This window comes from Zootoca vivipara, chromosome 1 (genome assembly GCF_963506605.1).
Source record: "Zootoca vivipara chromosome 1, rZooViv1.1, whole genome shotgun sequence".
NCBI classification, from domain to species: domain Eukaryota; kingdom Metazoa; phylum Chordata; class Lepidosauria; order Squamata; family Lacertidae; genus Zootoca; species Zootoca vivipara.
In genome coordinates, this window is record NC_083276.1 from 72815756 (window position 1) to 72829460 (window position 13705).

At 43.9% G+C, this 13705-nt stretch overlaps 1 protein-coding gene across 2 annotated transcripts in view; it reads right to left on the reverse strand.

The window, feature by feature from the left end:
* The window catches only part of KCNQ1 (potassium voltage-gated channel subfamily Q member 1), a 282319-nt gene that overhangs the window by 9826 nt on the left and 258788 nt on the right, over positions 1 to 13705 (reverse strand). The gene's annotated exons all lie outside the window — the stretch shown is intronic.

Consider the following 13705-nt stretch of genomic DNA (forward strand, 5'->3'; position numbering starts at 1 on the left):
AATCTGGCCTGCTCTCTCAGATGCTGCTGGAGGATGCTAAGTCAGAAGCATTAGATCCTGGAGAGGGGCCCAGTGGATTGGGAGGTGGTGATCCAGGTGCGGAGGAGGGACTGAGAGGATTGCCAGGAGAGCGACCTGCCACTGTGTCATCAGATAGTCCAAGTGCTGTGTCCCAGCCAGCTGCCATGGCTCCAGAGCTCCCCACCCCACCCCTTCAGGGGAGGTGCTTAGGGATAAGTCTGACAGTGAGCTGGCCCCATTGTCTCTGCTGCTCCCATCTCCAGGGATGTAGAGGCAACTGTACTGGCCTATACAGACTGGGCACTTCCCACTCAGAGGAGTGCACATCTGCTTGGTCGAGTCTGTTCCAAGGCTTGGGATGCCAACTTCACAAATGATTCTTCCTACCCTTCTCTTCAGAAGAAGAGCCCAGGAGGAGCGTTAGTTGTTGGGAAAACAACGTATCTTATACCTTAGAGTTCTGACTTTGTAACCTGTAACCCAACCTATGTCGGTGCTGTAGTGAATTCTGGAATAAAGCCTTTAATTTTAACAAATAAGCCAATAGTCTGAGTGGGAGCATGGAGAGTGCCTGGGCTTCCCTGCTATGGCTTGCCTCAAAGGAAATATGCAAATGCCGTTCATCTGATTTCCCCAACTCCCAGTGGAGTCAAGGTCACCCTTGGGTCCCTATGTTGCAGAGAGAATGCAGCTGGCTTACACATGCCTGATTGCGGATTCGCACATACAGGCATGCAAGGTAGGCGTAAGCCAGGCATCCCCAAACTTCGGCCCTCCAGATGTTTTGGACTACAATTCCCACCATCCCTGACCACTGGTCCTCTTAGCTAGGGATCATGGGAGTTGTAGGCCAAAACATCTGGAGGGCCGCAGTTTGGGGATGCCTGGCGTAAGCTCTCTATTCATACAAAGTCGTTTGGACCCCAAAATGTGGAGGTAGACCCCCACCCGCCCCACCCATGTTCACTCTTGAGACCGCAAATCCTGTTAGCAGCTCGAACAGTTATGGAAGGAGTCGGATGAAGATAAAAGGCTGCAAGTAAAGGAAGTATTCTGAAATCTTGCTATCTTTGCTTTCTGCTGAAACTCTCGAGACATACCTCGGTGGTTATTACAACATTGTACAAAGTACTCAAAGGAACATGGCACTTAGAGAATTAATCTCCCATTTCAGAGAGTCCTCAAATAATTACAACTAGTGGCTGAATCTTGTTGTAGATAAATCAAACATTACCGAAAACATATGGGAATACTCAAGCTAACAAGCTGTCCAACATCTATGGTTTGGTGGGTGAGCAGAGTTTCTAGATGCAGCCAGTTTAATGGAGGGGGAGGGGGGGAAAAGAACAGCAAAAAGGCAAGAGATTATTCTTTAGCGCTTTCAACTGAAACATTTATACTTAGAAGATGAATTAAGTGCATGCCAATGAGAGTAACATTAGAACAAGTGCCTCTTATACTGCTCTTAGCAGTCAATATTTCATACAAGATGTCACTAAAATGCACACACGCATGAACTCTCTCTCTCACACACCTGTTATGTATCGGCTCCTCCAGATTACTATCCATACTTGGCTAAAGGCATTATGGCATTACACCACTCACCCACCGTCTGCACCAATAGAAAGCAAGCACCCATTTTAACCCACTTTCAGAGGTCTGGTGAGCCTGTGAACTGCATCTGATCTTCACAGCCCAGCTGCTGTCGCCCCCTGCTCATCTGTGTGCCTGGTGGGGTGGGTGGCTGTAGCTTGGATTGCGCATTGTGCCTTATTACCATTGCCATGGGATGCCAGTGTGGTGTAGTGGTTAAGAGCGGTAGACTCGTAATCTGCGGTCTCCGCTCCTCCACATGCAGCTGCTGGGTGACCTTGGGCTCGTCACACTTCTTTGAAGTCTCTCAGCCCCACCCACCTCACAGGGTGTCTGTTGTGGGGGAGGAAGGGAAAGGAGAATGTTAGCTGCTTTGAGACTCCTTGGATAGTGATAAAGTGGGATATCAAATCCAAACTCCTCCTCCTCCTCCTCCTCCTCCTCCTCCTCCTCCTCCTCCTCCTCCTCCTCTTCTAATTAGAAAAGTGTACCTGTCTTTTCCAAGAATATAGGTAACTCACAACTTATGTGCACTTAACATGTTTGCATTCAGCAACGATTGAAAACCAGAAGTGAGTGTTCTGGTTTTCGAACGTTCTTTTGGAAGCCGAACATCTGACGAGGCTTCTGCGGCTTCCGATTGGCTGCAGGAACTTCCTGCAGCCAATCAAAAGCCACGCTTTGGTTTTTGAACGTTTCGGAAGTCAAACGGACTTCCGGAATGGATTCTGTTCGACTTCCAAAGTACGACTGTAAATAAAATGGGGAAACTAGGGGGTGGGTGTCAGGGGGTGGGTGTCAGGTTTTTTTTTTTACTATACACAATTTGGGCTTTATGCACTATCCCCAGAACATAACCCCTGCATAAATTGACAGTCACCTGTACTATGAAACCCAAGAGCATGAGCAAGTGCCATTCAGCCATGTCTCAAAAATCAACTCTCTCGAACCAACCCCAAAGGTTTATTGTGATCATGCCCTAGTATGCATGTGAAAAGAAGCCTCCCCCATGAGTCCCGTGGAAGGGGTGGTCCGAACCTGAGGAGGAGTGTGAGGAACTTGGGAAGTTAAATGTGGAATACCTTGGAGAGGGTCCCAGCAGATCCATCCTTTGAAGGAGGCTCAGGCAAACTCTCAGGGGTGCCTTTGGTTACCTTCTTTCCAGACATGCCCCTCCTAGTGTTTCCAGCTGAGGAGCTACCTCCCACCTCACCTCCATAACCCAGGAAACGGAAATGCAAGCACACAGAGACCTCACCTAGCCAGCTCACTTGAAGGGCTGCCCATTTGCTTGTCTAGTAGTGCGACTCCAGCTGCTTGCCATGTTAACTGCTGTGCCTGCCCCATGCTTCCAAAGGCTGTTGCAGGGTCTGTGTTGTTTGTTTGTTTGTTCAAAGTCTTAGCTTGTGCTTAGCCATGCCTTTGAGCTCTCATGTAACCACCGATTCTTGCAACCCGTGAATGCCTTATGTACCACTCTGAAAATAAAAGCCTCATGGGTTCCAGTTCCTCTTCTGACTGGGGGAGCCAGGACACAATTGTGTAAAGAACTCCAATGCTTTTTGCCCCAATGCTGAGATATTTGAAAAATGTAACTTATAAATTACCATGCACCTTATTTATCGGCAAGAGGAGGTTAGGGTATAGGAAGACGGTTCTAAGGCTTGTCTGACACACATTACAATTTGGGCAACTTTCTGTATGAGCAGGACATCCTAATGGATATGTGCACTTAAAAAACAACAACGCATACAAACAAATGAAGCGGCCCTAAGGAGAAGCAAAGAAACATCATACATCAAAGATGTCCCAGGTTCTCCATTCAAATCTAAATACATAAAGAGAAGCTGGACCACATCTTCCTAAAGATGGTCAAGTCACTGCTTGGGAACTTGCAGTCCCTTACATGTAACCAGGATCATATTGTTTCCTTAGGTAGCTCCCTATGACCACATGTCTTGTGTCAGAGCTCCTTCCACTGAGGACAGAATGACTCTTCATTTGGGGCATAAAAACATAGGGTGCTTCCAGATGCTCGCTATTCTTTGGTGGGATTCAATCAGATACTGGCGAATTCAGGCTGCACAATTATAGCTGATTGGGAGGCATTGCACAACAAGCCTGCTTCCCCAAAATATCAGGTTTTGTTTGCAATCAGGAAAGTGACAGGAAAAAGCACTAGAAAATGTGGGATATAACATTAGCTTTGGCGCAACATCACCTAACCTCCCTGCGAACAAAGCAGGATGAATGTTCAATAAGCAGGTTGCCTGGAAGCAACCATACTCCAGCAAACTGATGTGAATTTCCTGACAGAAGCAGCAAGGGTGCTTCCCTATTCCGTCACTCCTTGCTAATGAAAGTATTTCTACTTTTACTACAGATTTTTAAAACAGCTACCGCCACTTATTTTTGGTTGCCATGAGAGGTTTTGCAATTCAGTGGCAACATCTTTTCAACTTTTGTTTCTTGTTATGAACTTGGTGCAATGGAATACTTAGGGTTAACAAAAAAAGCAGAGTGACTCTAGCAGGAATAAAAGAACCTCTGAAAAGCCTCTCTCACCGTAAGCACTTGTGTGTGTGTGTGTGTGTGTGTGTGTGTGTGCATGCACACACCTTGGTTCCCTTCCAAAATGGACTGCTACGCTTCTTGAATCCTTGGCTCTCATTCCAGTGTGATACTAAGGCTATGACTAATAACCCCCTGCCTGTGCCTGCTGATAATTTCACCGTTGAGTAGCTGTTCTGGTTCTGGTTCATCATAGTATGTCCTGGAGATGCCAAGATTTTTTTTTAATTAAAAAAAGGACTGAAAATAACGAGATAAAACGCTCACAGGTCTCTAGTGCTATGAATACATTTTTTTTTCATCTGATGCATTTAACAGTTATGCTGTTACAAGGCAGACATTCCCTCTCTTCTCAAACAGTTATTTTATTAGATGCTGGCTAAGACAATGGCTCCCCCCTACCCCGCCTTCCCTCTGTGTCTCGCACATACATTTTTTAATTCAAACCAGATTTGAGATTGTTCCCGTCTTTTAAAGCAAACATGCCATGTATCACGTCGGTTCAGTTCAGCACTGCATATGTTATATTTCACATCTCACTATGCTCAGGCAACAGTGTTGTTTTTAAAGAGGAACGAAGAAGGTTTAACTTTGCGGGCTTTGTTTGTTTGTTTGTTTAAACAGGCTTCTTACACCTTCAGATTGGCCCAATTCCCCCTTTTACAAGCAGTAGTGCAAGTTTGTGTTTGAAATGTTAGTGAAAATGTTACTTTAGGGGCGTAGTTTCCTCAGTGGAAAATGGCATTACACAATTCATTTACTGAGACCTGGGTTTGCTCATCCTTAACATTCCAGTTCTGGTCCTTAGTGCTGGTGGGCATATGGGGGTGTTTTCTGCTGGTCAATGGCTGCATCGCACGCCACTAAAAAATAAAAATCTGTATAGACTGGTGAGATCATATGGGAGGTGCCTACAACATGGTTACTCCCAGTGCCAGCATGCCCCGCAGATCATGCTGCACTTGTAACCTACAAAATGAATGTCCTTTAGAGGTTCTTTGAATGGGGCAGGCACTTGTGCCAGAGGTCACCAAGTTTGTTTCTGCATACTCTGATGGGCGATAAGCGTTCATTTGCACTGGCATTAATCTGTGATGTGGATTAACGGCTCTTGCCTGAGGGCAGAGATTTGGACTGGATGGTTTGCAGTCCCCTTCCAGCTGCACGAGTGCAATTTTCAGCGCTTTATTATCAGAGATGAATTGATGGCAAAAAGGAACAAGAAATATCAAAGCAGTGCAGTCTTTTCATGCCCCTGGCTCTTTGTCTCATGTTGTGATTTTATCTTACAAACTTTCCTTGAGACATTGCTGCTGTTTTGGAGCATGCAATATTTCAGAAGAATATCCACATTTCCCCTCACTTGAGAGACAGAGTGGTCCAGTGGGCTACATTTTTCAGTGGTGGCCCTCCCTCTTGAGGAAATCCCTCTCCACATCCCAAACTCTGTTTTGTGACCTTTAGGCCGGCTGTACCTTAAATTGAATTTCTCTGTTCTCCTCTGGTTCCATATATATGTATGTACACACACACACACACACACACACACACACACACACACACACAAAATTTTATTGGCTACTGTTTTTATTACAAGTTCTTAATTCCATGGTTTCATTACTTTTAGCATTTTAATTTAAGCTACTTTGTGAGGGCTTGCCCTAGAGGGCAGGGTAGTAAGGAGCGACTAAATAATAAATATTAGAAGCATGGGCCTGGGAGACCAAAATATACTTCAGTTCTTAGCAATGAATTTCAGAGGTAAGTCTCCATCCCTCGCCTACAATTTCCTGCCTATAAAATCCAAATATCAATAAATATGCTACTACTTGATTGGACTGGAGCAGGCATCCCCAAACTGCGGCCCTCCAGATGTTTTGGCCTACAACTCCCATGATCCCTAGCTAACAGGACCAGTGGTCGGGGAAGATGGGAATTGTAGTCCAAAACATCTGGAGGGCCGAAGTTTGGGGATGCCTGGACTGGAGGTTTGTGGTCATGTGGGAGGAGGCAATCACATTGCTTCTTCTCACACAAGCACTGCTCCCGTTCCTCAAAGGGCAACTTTGGTGAGGGAATGAGCCTTGACATGGGACCCTTTCACACCACCTTAGAATTCTGACATTACTGAGCGGCATGATGGGAAGTTACTCTGCAGAAGCCCCCATGTCACCTATAGGTAATATCAGAAGGGACCCTAACACTACTGCATGAATCTGTAAGGTTCAAACCTGTGTCAAATAGTTTAGAGAAGTCTTTTCCAATCTGGTCCCTTCCAGATGTTGCTGGTACTAGAATAATAGAATCATAGAGTTGGAAGAGACCACATCCAGTCCAACCCCCTGCCAAGCAGGAAACACCATCAAAGCATTCCTGACAGATGGCTGTCAAGCCTCCGCTTAAAGACCTCCAAAGAAGGAGACTCCACCACACTCCTTGGCAGCAAATTCCACTGCTGAACAGCTCTTACTGTCAGGAAGTTCTTCCTAATGTTTAGGTGTTTAGGTGGTACTACAACCACGACCATCCCTAGCCACATGGCCAATGGTCAGAGATGGTGGAAACTGCAGGCACATCATCTGGAGTGCATTAGGTTGGGCAAGGCTGGTTTAGAAAATGTACCTCCTGGGGGGAAACAACAACAATGCTCAACTGGCTTTCATAGTGGCTACCCGAAAGGAGGGAATCTGAAACAACCATACTTTCTCTTTGGAAAAATCTAACCTTTTGTTTTAAAAATGATAACTGACAAGCAGCTTATTCAGTAGTATACCACATGTTTCCATATATGTCAATATTTATCCACTGTTTTGGGATGGGAAAATGTTATGGGGGTTGTATACAGGACAATCACAGAAGTTATTATGGAGTGAGGCTTTAAAATAATCTTCATCACTGTGTAAGCAGGAACCAGCAGTGCATGACAATTTATCAGCTCAGACAAATCTACAAATGATGTTTCGGAGGACGGGAAATGTTTTGTAGCCTTGGGCACTCCCTTCTCTTTCACATGATGATGATTCTTCTCCCTTTCTGAATTCCCTCTAACCATAGTGAGCCATGATGTCTGAACTGGCAGATGGAATGGCTTCTAATTTGATTTCTAAATAAAGTTCAAATGGTGGCTTCAAGGTATGACTTGCCATAGTTTGCCTGATTTAGACCCTGTGAAAGTAGGATTCCAGGAGGTCTTTGCTTCCTTCCCCCAGATGTCCATGCCTAAGTGTGGATGGCAGGGATAGGAAAACAACATTTATATCAGAAAGTTAGGCTAAGAAGGTGGTAGCAATTTCAGTGGCTACATTCAGACATAAGGATAAAATATTGCCTGTCCCCTCTCTCCCCCTTCAAGAATATTGGAAGTTTACACTTCAGATTTTAACTTTAATATCACTTTAGCATTATGTCTGAACATAGCTGCCAAGTTTTCCCTTTTCTCGCGAGGAAGCCTATTCAGCATAATGGAAAATCCCTTAAAAAAGGGATAACTTGGCAGCTATGTGTCTGAACATGAGCAAACTGAAGGTAGCCTTAACCATGGTTTACTGAAAAAAAGTCAACTTCAAAACATAGCTGATAAAGCTACAGTATCTTGCTTCAAGCCATTGTTAAAATTAACCAGTGATTAGGTTTTAGATGTAATGCTAAACTTCAGTTAATGGAAGACACGAGTAAAAACTTATCAACTCCTCCTTATGGTCACATTAAAGGAGGAAAGGGGTGTATGGACCTCATAAACCTGAGGATTTTTCAATCACAAATGAGAATAAGACAAAAGGAATGTGCATGTTCAGACACAAAGCGCAACAATCAATCTTTTACACCTTAAATTGGATTTGTGTTTTCAAGCCTGAGATTTTACCACCAATTTTTGTGTGTCAAACTATTGGCTTATTCTTACTTGGGTCATAGTCATGCAAAACTTTGAGCACCTCCTGAGGGGTATGGAGTTGGCAAGTTGGCCTTCATCTCCCCATGGGCCCTTGAATGATTAAGATATATGAATGAGGTAACCAATATGAAAAAACATGGGCTGAGGTTTGAACCTGAGTTCACTTCTCAACTGTGTCATCACTTAGCTTTTTCAAAAAAGATGCTTTTAAGAAAAGCACGGGGTATTTTTCTTCTTCTTACCACGAAGGCTTTACAGCTAGCTTTAGGATTTCCTAGTACAATTCGTCTACTTTTGCAGAACGTTTTGGATCATTTGTAGGCTAAATTCCCGCTAACAATACTTCAGCTGCCAATAGAAGCAGAGCCCACAACTCCTGTGCACAGCGGTGATTACATAATAGAAGAGGTCAACATGAGGTTTCCTTCCCCTCTCCCCCAACTGCAGTCTATTTACAATTCTATGGCTAATTTCATTATTGGAGCAGGCTTGTATATCAGAGCTGGACAAAGAAGCTTTCCATGTGTAGAAGATGACATGAACTTGACCTCTGCCAAGAGACCCACAGCTTACAAGTGCTTTTGTGCATATAGCGAACACCTGTACTAATCATGCCTACTGCTAACTTGGGGGGGTCAACGTTTGTGGCAAAAGTTTTTAATCAGCCACCGCAGGAGACAGACAGTATTCTATTACTGCCATAGTTCTGCAGATACAAGAAAGAAAAACAAAACCCCTACAAAGTACATGGCTCATGGAAATACGGTAAGAAGGGATCCATTAGTTCGGCACATATAGGCTGCACTATATCCATGGTGCAACGCTCATTAAAACTATGCAGGGGAAATTTAAATGAAGTGGAAGTTCAAGCAAGTTTAGTTATTATGAGCGATGCCTTTTCGATTGAACAACGAACTATCCCTATGAGCTTTACAGGCTGTGGGGAGTGCTTCGTTAAGTAAGGCTTTGATCAAGCACAGCAGGTGAGTTGTCCCACTGGCATCATGCGTGTCCATGGAACTGTTCATGCATCAAATGCGCAAACATCCTTAAGTGCTTCACTGACTGCCTTTCAACCTCAAAACTGCGCTCAAAATTATACAGCACAGGAAGCCCTGGTGAAGACTTTACAAACCGAATGGGGAAAGGTAGGAATCGGATAACTTTACAAACTGCCAGATGGGGGTTGTCCTGCAAAATGAGGACTAGTTGGGAGGAATGGCCTTGTTTTATTCAAAGCCCGCGTCAGCATTAGTTAATGCTGTGACTCTGCAGAACTCCACACTTCAAGTTCCAGAGCTCAATCAACATCTCCGGCAATGTTTATTCACATCCTGACTGATTTAAAGGGCCTAAAGTCTAAGTATTAGTTGCCATTTTGAAAAGCATTGCATTATATAAAGCCCAGGATAAAATACGTCAAAACAAATATGACCTGGCAGTCAACTCACCAACTCACCAAAAACTGACAGACAGAAAATTAATTGAAATACATTCACTATCAAGGGAGACCAGTCCCTTTCTGTATCTCTGAAGGGTACCAGACTCCTGAAAATGTGTTTATCCTCAACTTAACGTATATAAGAGATGCTTAGCAAATTCTCATATCTGAAAGTGAGAAAGCTACACAAAGATTGAGGGTTAAATTGGGAATCTACTTTAGTACTTCAGTCATTATCATCACCATTCCCTTTTCCTCCTCAAACTTGGTTGGACAGAACATAAAGAATCACTCTGTCATTGTAGGTTGGGCCCATCACCTGAATGCACAGCAGCCATGTCTGTTCTCTTCCAAAAATTCTTAGCTCAGCCCCTGGGCATGTAGGAGGGAGAGAGAGGAAGCTAGACACAGGATCAGAGAAGTGACTAGCATGGATTCACAGTGTAGGGGAAGATGTCTTGCTGGACAGGGCCTACAAATATCTGGACCCAGTCCTGAACACAGAGAGGAGTGAAAAAAGGTTATCTGAATAACCTTTATCTGCAGCGAAACCTCTGTAAAGAAACGGCAAAGCACTCTTGGAAAATGAGAGTTAAATTCACAAGGAGGGTACGCTCATGCGAGAAGTCATTTAAAAAATTTGTTTGCAAGGCATTTAAAACAAACACTCTGGAGACGGACATATAAAAGCCCCAAACTGCAGAACAATAATGGGCTTGTGAATCAGGACCATAAATCCCCCAATTTCAGAATGTGACAGACATCAGGAATATACATGATTGAGTCAGCAGTTACGAAGACATACAGTGCAGGCCACTCAAGTCTCAAAACTGCCATTTATCATTTCCTGAGAGAATGGTTTCTTGGCAAGAGTCCTCTGCAAACACCACAAAAAAATTCCAAAACAACCCCACCATTCCAGCAGGCCATGAATACGACTGTAATTTGGACTATTTTTCATATCAAATAGACTGTGTGCTGCTTTCTCAGTTAATGAAGGAAACCTCCCTTTCAGATTTCTAAGCTCATTTTAAGCAGTCTACATGCTATAATTAACCATTTCGAAAGCACTGCCAGTCACAAAGTGAAATGAAAGCGGGGAGGGGAGGGGAGGGACTTGAATCAATTGTGAACTAAAAACAAAGAAAAATATCAAAACACAATCCCATTTCCCTCTATAATCAAGCTTGTGTCATTGATGGCAACGACAGCCATCCTGAGTTTGTTTAACTGTACCAGAAGTGAAATAATTATTGTATTTTTGGTCTGCTCAGGATGGTCGGAAGGGAGGGCCAAATTCTTTCCTGCATATGCTCTCCCCCAAACTGTGTCTCCCTGGTGGGGGTTAATTCTGGTCATGGAGCCCCACTGGGAGAAAACTGGCGGGGAGACGTGGTTTTGCGGGAAGCGGAAATGTGACTTCAGCACCCCCCCTCATCCACCTGTTCTGTTCTCTAAATGACACCCCTGCTTTATAAAAATGGTGTGACCTACCTTAGAGCTTCCCCCGCCTTATCTACTTTGCTCCTCACTCAAAGTTGGCATGTTGGCAAACTACCAGGTCAAATATTATCTGTTGATCAGTAAACTGGCTGCTTATTAATACTTAAAAGAGAGAGAGAGAGAGAGAGAGAGAGAGAGAGAGAGAGAGAGAGAGAGACTTCAGCATTATTTCACAATATTTGAAAGGTCAATTGACCATGCCTTTTTTGACCGGTCAAATGCCCAACCTTACCTTCATTCCACTGTGTCTGATTGCCAATTGCTGATTAAACTGGCATCAAGCCTACCCCCAGCACAGATGGCGTTGCCATAATGAATATGATGCCACATACAGCTGGAATGGGATTGGCCAAACTGCAAGCGGACAGCTCTTGAGCAATATTTGCCCTTTTTCTAATGTGCCTGATGCTATCAACGGATTCCAGGAATAAGACGTGGCATTAAATTCAAGCTTATGGCCCACCGGCTGCAGCAGACATGGGACTCAAAGGGAGGAATGAGGGAATAGGCTGAAGTAGAAGTCCTGAGTAATACTGTCAGCTAGCTAAAAAAAATCTTAAATTGATTAACTGGAGTTTTACTTTATTAACTAAATGGTTAGTTGGGCACCCTCTTTCAACAGCTGCAGCATTTTTTGCCCCCCCCTCTTTGCTCTTTCAGATGTGGCAGCCATTTTGTTTTATATCATGCCACACAGCAGCCATGTTGTGATATGCCCCACACAGCCACAAAAAATGCTAATTTACTTCACAGCAAGTCTGCACAAAATTATAAAAATATGTCTCAAAGACATGACTAAACCTGAACATTAGGACACACCTATACAGAATAATTGGAGTGGGGGGATCAGCACACAGAAAATTTATGTGTAAAACAAAGGTGTTTTTTTAAAAAAATTGTTTTACCAAGACCCACAATAGAATTCTCGCAAAAACATCAATGAAAAAGCCCCTGTAATTCAGGTACCATTGTACCAGAATAAACCCAACATTCATGAAGAATTGGATATGGTGCTACACAGTTCTGAGTATATGCTAGCCTTGATTGTAGAAGATATATTGCTTCCAGTGGACCTGATCTCTTTTGCAGGCTAAACCTTACATCACAACCAGATTATATGGGTAGCAAATGATGTGCTTCATTTATTCATTCACTAAGCAACATCTCATGCCACAGTTAAAAGAAAGGGGAAATTTAAAATACATTTTCCCATTTTCCATCAACAAGTGGAACAATACTGTTGAATTCCACTGCTAAATTGGACAGGAGTTACCAGCACCCTGTGGGGCTGGCTGGACAAAGAGAATTGGTTTAGTCTATGTTTGAATTCAGTATTTACAATACAGTGTAAACTCAGACCATTCCAGCAGACATACAATGTGTACTGTTAGAAAAAATTCTTGACTGTCTCCAAGTTATTTTCATTGTTTTGCCTATGATATCCCCCCCCCTTTGTGAAATTGTTTCATTGTGCACATAACAGTCAGTAGGTAATATTCATATAGCAGAACTATGTTACTTTTCCAGCAGTAACTTCAAAACTGTGTTTTGCGTTCTGGCAAGAATTATGTAAAGATCTCGACCCCCTCCGAAAGCCATTCAAATTTGCAGTTAGGAGTGCTTCCACGCTAGATTCTGTCTCCCCCCCCCACACCCTGCCTATGTACCGACCCCATTCATTCCTTTATTTTGTACTGAAAATATCCAGACACTATTTCCCTCAAGAGACTGCATTTCCATTTCCCTCCAGGTCTCACCTTGTGTGTTCAAAGTGTAGCTGCTGCTCTCTCTCTTTCTCAACTTCCATCACAACTGCAGCACAAAGCTTTCAGGTGTGAGTTGTCATAGCCCTACTATTTTCTCACCAGAGTTGGAAGTGTGGTTGGTAATGGGGCAGCAGACGGCATTTAATCCTGCCTTAATTTGTTACCTTCCTCCACATTTTCACAGCACCCTCTTTTCCTGGTGTCCTTTGGTTTCTACCGCTACCTCTGTTGCAGATCCAACTCCTATGGGCTGCATGTGCCCTTGAACCGGTCCAAGAGATTGTGCATCTCTGGCTAGTGCGTATGTGCCTCTGTGGGCCAAACTACAGATGATGAGAGCAGCCTGCTCTGATGAGAGGGCTAGCCTCCACTGGCACAAAGCATAGCTGCTTTATGTAGGACTCTGATATTGCTTTCGTAACAGTCAACCTTAGACAGAGCTAAGGAGCTGCAGTTCTGTCCCAATTACAAGCTCTACCTTCACGGAAAGGCGCCTCTTCCATTGAAGAGGCTCTGCCCTCTCCATCAGACTTTTACTTTGATGGAGCAGCAGAGACTTGGGTCATACTGGGGCTTCTGCAACAGAGTCTTTTGAGGATGGCAGTGTGACATCCTTGACCCGGGAAGTGGCACTACAGCCTTGTCTTGCAGAAGTGCTTCTGGGATTGGCCTTGCATGAAAAGCCCCTTCTGACTCATGAATCCTTGACCTTATCTCCTAATAAAGACGAATCTGGCTCCGGACCGTAAGAAAACCATATTTATTCAAGCATTTTCTGTTTTCACTCATAAAGCATGGGGTAAATTGAGGGTTCTGCTTTTAACACTAGGAGATATACACAGGGCACTAGCTCTATTTTGGCCCTCACCTGTGTTTACTGTCAGTCTGAAATTCTTCCCACCCTTGTCTTGACCATCT